Source organism: Nyctereutes procyonoides, unplaced genomic scaffold, assembly GCF_905146905.1.
Source record: "Nyctereutes procyonoides isolate TBG_1078 unplaced genomic scaffold, NYPRO_anot_genome, whole genome shotgun sequence".
NCBI classification, from domain to species: Eukaryota; Metazoa; Chordata; class Mammalia; order Carnivora; family Canidae; genus Nyctereutes; species Nyctereutes procyonoides.
In genome coordinates this window covers 45784671-45793526 of record NW_026575046.1, presented here as the reverse complement: position 1 = coordinate 45793526, position 8856 = coordinate 45784671, and the positions used below count along the sequence as shown (strand labels likewise).

Sequence of the window (8856 nt, the reverse complement as noted above, 5' to 3'; positions counted from 1 at the left end):
AAAAGTCATGAAAAACAAATTGATGATTTATAGAGATTGCAGTCTAATGGCTACAAGATTTTCCCGGCTTTGATTTGGACTTTTTCAAGAAATCAATTGCAGGAGAGTCTCTCTTGGTGGTTGGACATGAGAGGGCACTTTCTAGAAATAATGAGTTTTTGTTTAGGGTATTCATTTCATTTTTAATAAAGCAAATACTGTTTTTATTCTCTTGCTCTCCATAAGAAATAAAATCTCTAAGTAACTCCAGCTCCTAGATACAGACAGCATACAGAGAGATTATTTCAGAAATGGGATCTTTTTCTTTTGTCATTCCTGAGCACTTCAACAATTGTATAAAGAGTTGTAAGTGGCAAATGTGGCAGGTGTGTATTTATGTGTGTATGTGCACTGTGCACATACGCACACGTCCATGTATTTTGCCCCTTTTGCTCAAGCAAATTAGAAGAGATTGATTTTTTCATTTTTTAAGTTTTATTTATTTATTTATTCATTCATTCTTTCTTTCATTCATTCATGAGAGACACAGAGAGAGAGAGAGGCAGAGACATAGGCAGAGGGAGAACCAGGATCCCTGCAGGGAGCCTGATGTCGGACTCCATCCTGGAATTCCAGGATCATGCCCTGAACCAAAGACAGATGCTCAAACACTGGGCCACCCAGGAGTCCTGTGAGATTGATTTCTTAAAGATCTCTATTATGATGATCCACAAGGTCATAACTCATTTTTAAAAGAAGATTCAAGATTCAAATGAAGAAGTGACCAAGACAAATTTGACCAGTGGGATATTTAGTAATTTTTTTTTGGAGTGTGTACTCCAGAAGTACTGTACAAAGGTAAAATTCCCAGCCCAACTTTGCCCAGTGAAGAAATATACACATGCCTATCTGGCGTAATAAATAGGAGGAGCTCTGTACTGTTTTTGCTTTCCTGGCGTTACCCCCAGCCACATATCTCACACTTGTCTGTAGCTCTTGCTACACCATTCACCTCAGTTCATTCCTCCACCATTCATTCACCATTAATTCCTCAGTTCCTTCAGATAATTCAGAATTCTAAATTCTTCTGATGGTATAAATTACCTAGGATGATTTTTAAAATCATAGCTTCTAGGTCCCACCCATGAAAACAGACTTTTCAGATATATCTCTCATTTTAATAAGTGTCCTATGTGATTCTTATGATCAGAGGAATTTAGGAAAAATGGGGCTAATAGTTTTTCAGTTTCATCTTATAACATAGTGCTTTCATGAAACCTTTTCAGGAGAGCATCATCATGAGTCTGTGACAAAAATATTATTCTCTTTTTACATAACAGGTAACTGAGTCTCTAAAAGGTAAAGTATCCGGATCAAGGTCATTTGAAACTAGACCTTGGCTACAGACCATGTGAGTTTCTAATCCAGGCTCTCCCTACCAAGCCCCACTGCCTTTTAGGAGCTTATGGTAATGGTGATGACATTGGTATCTAGCAAGTCTTGTTTGAACAAAGAAAGGAGAGAAAGGAACTATTGATAGAGGCTCTGAGAGCACCTAAAGAACCTTGAAGAAAGAAATCCTTTAATAGTTGAGGATGAAAGAATACAGTCATTGGACAGTCATGGAACTGTAAAGTCTATTATTTTGTGGATGAATGAGAAGCACTGGGTCTTATACACAACTGATGAATTATTGAACACTACATATGAAACTAATGATGTCCTATATGTTGACTAATTGAATTTAAATTTTAAAAAAGGGGAAAAAAGAAAATAGTGGGAGCCTAAGAGTTTTGTAAGGTCCCCTCTACAGAACACTGACCCTTTAGATACTCCATGAAAAGGGGGTTCTTGACTTAAGTAAATTTGAAAAACATAGTGAAGTTTACTCCAGTGAATAGATTCCCAAAGTACATGAGCATATTAAAGGCTCTGAGAAGTCCAGCAGGAAAAAAAAATAAATCAATCTTTAAACCTGTACTATCACAAACTTATTTGTGATATGGAACTCTCCCCCCATTATTCCATAAATTATACACAAACATCTGACTAAGCCCACTTTGGGAAATACTGCCCGAGGGCATAGATTTAGAGTTGGGAATATATAGATGTAGTATAGAAAACCCCCAGAGATTCTGTTTTGTTTTGTCTTTTTTTTTTTTTTTTTCGATTTTGCCTTTCCTCATTCTGGGGAGAAAGATGGACAGATAGACTACCACCCATAAAGTAAGCTACAGAGTATTTATTGCTCTGAAGTTTGTTGGTTCTCTCTTATTACTAACACAAAGAAGTATATGGCAAGAGAAACAAGCAGGAGCTGAGCTAAGCCCTGGGATGTAAAAATCTAGTCTTTCTGGAGCCCCTCACTTTTTCTAGGCATCTGGATTGGAACCCAGTTTGTCTTCCTTTCTGCCCTCGCCAATTTGCCTCTCCAGGAATGAAAGAGTCTAAAGATGTCTCCTTGTGAACAGGCTTTCAGCTCTTTGTATTTAACTGTGTTGATTTGGAGGGATTCTGCATTCCAGAGGCCTCTTTGGCCCCAAGACTGCCCTAAGCAAGATCCAGGATGCCTTCGGTCAGAGAGAACAGAAGCAGAAGCATAACTAGGTAGCCTTGTCAACTGCATCAGTCTTCCCAATATGAGCATCACTGGCAAGAACGGAAATGCTATCACCTTGTGGTTATGAGTCCCATATGTCAGAGCCTGATGGCACCCAGAGATGCCTCCTTAGCTTAAGTGAGTAGTCAGGTAGAGATGGTCATGGTGAGCAATGGTTCAGATGGTTGGATGGGGCTCACTTTAAGAGTGGAGGGCTAGGGAGGAATGATCTTCCTTCTTCATTCTTTTTAAACTTAGCCTTTATACAGGGATGAACTTATTTTAGTTGCTTTTGTTTATATGCTTTGGAGATGATGGATTTCTCAAAGAGGTAAACTCTAAAATTATTGTTCAAGTAGACCCTGACCTTGACCTGTCATAGGTCTGACAGCAAAAATGACAGTTGAAAGAGAGTAGAATGAAGTTTTGTTTAGAAGGATAGTGTTTATAAAATGAATTTTTATGCATTCTCAAGGGATGGTTTATTACATTCTCTCTTTGGGAGGGGGGAGAAAAAAACATACAAAATTTATTCTCCAACAAGACAGAAAGCATCAGCAGGTAGAAACTACAGGGGTTTCTCCACAGATCATATATTCACACGGACATGATTTAGTTAACAGGGAGAAAGGCTCTGGTGTGTTCTCCGTAACAATATCTGCTTCACAGTGTAAACAGGTACTAGCATTTGTTCTCAACTTATAATTCCAGAAGGAAAGGCACAACATGGCAAAAAATTCTTTTTGGATCCTAAAGTCAGGTGCAATAACACAGGCCGACTTTTGATAACAGTCTTGATCTACTTTTCCACAAAGAAGGAGGTCTCCACTCAGAAATTAAGATCTTTCTTTCTCCTTCCTTGTTCAACCATCAGAACATGTTTCATCATTTCATATACAAAAAAAGGGGTGGGGAGCTTAAAAAAAAGAATCATGAAAATATCTTCACTGTCCAACTGCTCCCACCACACATCAACTCAGGTGCTAGACAGGGTGTCAGGACACTTTGGTGGTCATAAAATAGGAAAATAGACACTATGGCTACAAAAATAAAAAATAAATGAGGTAGATAAAAAAAAAAAAAAAAGCTTTCACACCCATGACTTGCCCGTTAGAACATCATAGCCTTCATGCAATACTCAAGAACAATCTTCATACTAACGTGGCATAAGCTGCACCAAGGTCATTTTTTGTACAAAGTAGTATGTGAACCTGTAAGAAATATGCCCTTTCCGAGCATTTCTTCAAGAAGGAAAACCCAGGTCTTTGATCAAGTAGGCACTGGAGAACCAAATTAAATCACCTGAGGGTCCCTGCTTAGGTGCCTAACCCTTCTGGTGGCTCAGGAAGGAGGCATCTGGAAAGCATAGGGACTCTTGGGGCTCTGAATGAACTCTATTTAAATAAGCAGCAACACACACTGACTCCCTAAGGAGTAAACCAGTCCATTTGAGGGTATCCTACCTAAGGTCCCAAAGGTTGAAGGAATTTTGTAAAACTACAACCTTAGTTTTTTTTTTTTTTTTAAAAAAAGTACATTCAGAAAAAAAAAAAACGAAAGGAAAGATGGGTACAGAGTACAGGGGGTCATACAAAACAGGTCCCTAAACAGATGCCAGATTTTGTCCATGTATCCGCATACAGTCACCAGGGAAGTATACAGTACCCACCCACCCCCAATTAGGCTAACAGTTGTCTTGTCCATTGTAGTTCAGTAAGTTCCAACTTGAAATAGGAGGATAGTCTTTGGAAATAGTTACTCTCGGTTGTACAAAGGTTTTATGTATACACTTTGAGGCAAGTAGCAAAGCTACTTTGTAAGACACACACTTCTTTCCAAAATCAAAGGAAAAAAATTCTAGTCTGTATATGTTTTAATATTTTGGGGGTTTTTTTCAATTTTTTTATTTTTTCAATTTCTTTTCTCTTTTTTAACTTTTTTCTATTTCAATTTTTTTCTCACAAAGTAGCATAACATCTGATTGTAGGACTTGCCTGAGTTGCCTGAAGTTATGATCATAACCGTAAACATCATTTGCACATCAGTAAGAAAACAAACAGGAGGAGATGGGTTCTTTTTACAAGGAAAAGAAAAAAAAAAGAAAAGAAGTAGAGTTCTAGAGAGGTCATTCTCCCTGCATTTCTCCCTCGACAAAGAGTTTAGCAGACTGCAATCTTATTTTCTTGGAGGAAGTGAGGGAATTGGTGTTTGGGGATGCTGTCGGCAGCACCTGGTTTTTCCACTTTCAGCACTGATGGAGGACTGGGAGCCATCCCTCTTGGAGATAGTGGTGGTGTTCACAATGGAGCTGGCCCCCACGGAGACTGGGAGGGTACAAACACCCTCACTCTGGATCACAGAGATCTCACTGGTCTTCATGGCCAGACCTCCATTGAGCATGGTGGTGTACTGGTTCCACAGGACAGGGTCCATGGTCCCCAAGGGGCCAGGATTTCCTTTGGCCTGTCGGTGTGGCCGAGCCGCTAGCAAAGGTGTCATGCTTGGGGACGTGGCCACGGGCCCAACTAATGCACCAGGGACTTCGACTTTGGCCTCGGTTGGCTGGGCTCGGATAAATGTTGATGGCAGGCTGCTGGACCTTCCATCTCGGCGCTGCTGTTCTCGGGGCTGTCTGCTTTGCCACCAGCATCAGGAGCCCTGGACTTGATGCTCTCTGCCTGGCGACTGGCCGGGGCGGCCTGGGAGGACGCAGTCTCCAGCACATCTGGGCTTGGGCTCTGGTACTCCTGGTCTCCCATCACCGAGCACCACGAGTCGTTGGGCAAGCCTGGCCCTCCACCGAACCGTTGTCATCGCCGCTGCAGGACGGGAGGAGCAGGACCCACCTTCCCCGGGCGTCCAGGGCAGCGAACCCGAGAGCGGGCGATGCTGAGTGGGCGCTGGGAAGCAGGGCGGGGACCTGCCGGGAGCCGCCGGAGCGTCCGGGGGGCCCAGCTCGTCCACGCCGATGCTCTCGATGACGTCATCGCGACAGGTGGCACCTGCGCTGCTGTTTTCGGGGACCACCGCGAGGTCACAGGGGTTCTCAGGCCGAGGCGTGTTGGGAATCTGGCCGCCCACATGCCCCCGGGTGTGCCGCTGCAGCAGGACCGCGTTCGTAAACTTCCCCCGGCAGATGCGGCACGAGAGCTGGTCGGGTGAACCCCCAGGTGCCTCTTCAGGTTGCGCTTGGTGGAGAAGGCTGGACCACAGCGCTTGCACCAGAACGGGCTCTCCCCGTTTGGGGGGGGGGGGCGGTGATTCATCTTCGGGAGCTCTGGCAGCTCAAGACCCGGTGGCAGATGAGACATTCCTTGGGGTCGGTGGTGGCCTTGTCAATGTTCTCCACCAGCTGCTGTAATTTCAGGGTCTCCGACCCCGGCTCGGGGGGCCCACTCCCATGGAAACCACCAACCCTTGGGACAGTGTGGTTTGACACCCCCACCCCCACCCCAGACAGTAGGGATCCGCCCTCACTTTCTGGAGAAGGCGGGGGCTGCAGGTGGTTGGGCAGCGGCCGCCCATGGGGTCCTTGGGGTTCAGTCCCTGAAGAGAGATTCTAGCCCTAGACCGGGGGTCCCTGTTACAAGGACAGGTTTGCTGTCTAAAGGGAGACTCGATCCATCTACAGGGACGGGTACAGAGAGTGCATAGGGAATGCCATTGCCTGCTGCCATTTTGCCGTGGAACTCGGCAAAGAGCTGGGGGTTGGCCTTCACCTGGGGATATTGATGAAAGTGCACCTTGAGGTTGCCCTTGGTGGTGAACCGGTGGCCACAGACAGAGCACGCGAAGGGTCTCTCTCCGGTGTGGGAGCGGAGGAGGATCTGCAGGGAGCTATGGGTCCCCAAAACCTTGCTACAGTACTTACTTGTGCTCGCAGAGGACGGCCTCGTCTTTGGGTTTGGCCTCCAGCGGGGACACGTTCGGTGGCTTCCCCTTCTCTTTCTTGGACGGGTCTAAGGCCACGGTGTTGAAGGTGTGCTCTGGAAGCGCACAGAGCCTGGGGCCTGAGGTAGCAAAGCACGGGAAGGCGCGACAGGACCTGGGCGGCACCCTCGTCCCCTCGGGCTTCAGGGCGAAGGGCGCCAGCCCCTGGGCCACGGAGCTGGTGGTGGAAGGGATGCTCGCGTGAGGTAGCTGGGCTGGTTTCAAGGCGTCCAGAGACAGGCCCTGGCTGTCGGCTTTCTGGCTGAACAGGGCCACGGCCGCGGAAACCTGCTGGGACGTGCGGCTGCCCAGGGTCTTGAGGGTGTGCGCTCCCGCCACGCCGGAGTGCGGGCGTGCGAGGCCCACATGTTCACCTGCACGCGGATGTGCTCGGCGAGCGGGATCTGCTGCAGCTGCTGCTGCAGGCACAGGATCTGCTCCAGGACCCATGGGACGCTGCTGGCGCCTCGGCGCTGCGCTGGTCCACCGGCACCTTGGTGCCCCGCTGTGCTTGCACAGCGACGTCAGTGTTGGCCACTGTGCCTTTGGGTAAATAGCTCATGTCCTGGGACGTGCTCGGCAGGGCGATCTCGGCCTTCAGGTACACGACAGACTCGGCACCCAGCTTCTCCTTCAGCTCCCCCGAGCCGCCGCCATCCTCCCTGAGCCCAGCCTTACTGCCTGACTGTGCGGCGGGCAGCTGAGCGCGGCCCCGAGGTCTCCCGGAGGCACCGGCCCCTCGCTGTCGTTCACGATGAGCACAGGTGGATTTTTAGTGCAATTTTTATGTTCCAAGAACTCTGCACAGCATTTCTCACAGATGTGAGTCTCCTCCCGACGAGTCCTCTGTGCAGTCATTCCATCCTGTTGGCTTCACTGCCGTCCCCCGGGTGGCTCGCTGGAGCGCCCGGCCCCCCGCCGCCCGCACCGCTGCGGCCGCCCCTGCAAACTCCGCGGCCGGCTGCTGCGGCGGCTGCGCGCCCCGGTCCTCCTCCCAGTTGATGTGCTGGGGTTTCGCCTGCTTGCGCCTCGGCATGGGGCGCGCATCCGGCCTCCTGGAGAGCCTCGGCTATTTCGGTTTATTACATTCTCAATGTCTCAGTGGTTTGTTAATGAATATTTAATGAGCATTTCTACAAAAATTAATAAAATGTATGTATAGGTATATATACATATGTGTGTGTTTATAAATTATACTGATGTAGAGGATGTTTAGCATAAGATTTGTAAATTATGAAATACATAATATTCTTTATTATAAATTTCATATAGTTGATTCTCATAGGATTATTTCATTGATTTTCATTGAACTATTTTATCCATAGCCAACCTATAGTTGCAACTGACAAGTACAATTCCAACATGAATGTTGGTTGATATTTTTATCTATGTTAACATGTAAGATGAAACAATGAAGATATATGTCTAGGGTTGCCAGGTTTGACAAAAATATAGAAGGTCAGTTAAATTTGAATTTCAGATAAACAATAAATAATATTTTAGTATAAGCATGTTCTGAATAATAGTTGATCTACACTTATGCCAAAAATATTTTTGCTTATTTAAATTTAAATTTAACTGGGGACCCTGGCTGTCTCAGTCAGAAAAGAATGCAATTCTTAACCTTGGGGTTGTGAGTTTGAACCGAGGTTGGGCATAATGATTACTAAAAATAAACAAATAAACAAATAAATTTAACTGGATATCCTGTATTTTACTTAGCATTTAAGAACATTACTTGTGTTTCAATAACTTCTTTGCTGAATCTCCTACTAGGTTTGAAAACTAGAAAACTATTTCCTCAATTTTTCATGCTTTTCCTCATGTAATAGGAACTGTAAACATAACACAATTTTTATTTTTATCATGATTACTATTATCTTTGCCATCACTCTCTGCGGTCTAGAAAACCAACAAAACAATAAGCCGAACCCTGGTGTAGTAGCATTAGCCAAATTCTGTAATGTCTAAACTCCCTCCATAGCCAATTTCATCCAACCAACTTGACATCACTGTGCAAGGAATTGGAAAGTGATGTACAGGAACACACAATATAGCATTCCCATCATACAAATGCAATAGACACAACCTCAAAAACATAGATGGGGCACTAGGTGGCTCAGTCAGTTAAGCATCTGCCTCATGATTTCCGGGTTGTGGGATTGAGCCCAGAGTCAGGCTCCATGCTCAGTGGGGAGTCTGCTTGAGATTCCCTCTCCTCCTGCCTCTCCCACTTGCATGCCCCCCCTCCAAAATAAATACTTTAAAAAATAAAGCAACATTTATTAAAGTAACTAGGAAGTTATGAATTTTTGAGTATTTATTACCTTTGTTTTTTAATATAATTT

The 8856-nt window shown here is 45.5% G+C and overlaps 1 pseudogene; it reads right to left on the bottom strand.

The window, feature by feature from the left end:
• Positions 1-4737: 4737 nt before the first annotated feature.
• Positions 4738-7544, bottom strand: LOC129509398 (sal-like protein 4; annotated as a pseudogene).
• Between the last annotated feature and the right edge of the window lie 1312 nt (positions 7545-8856).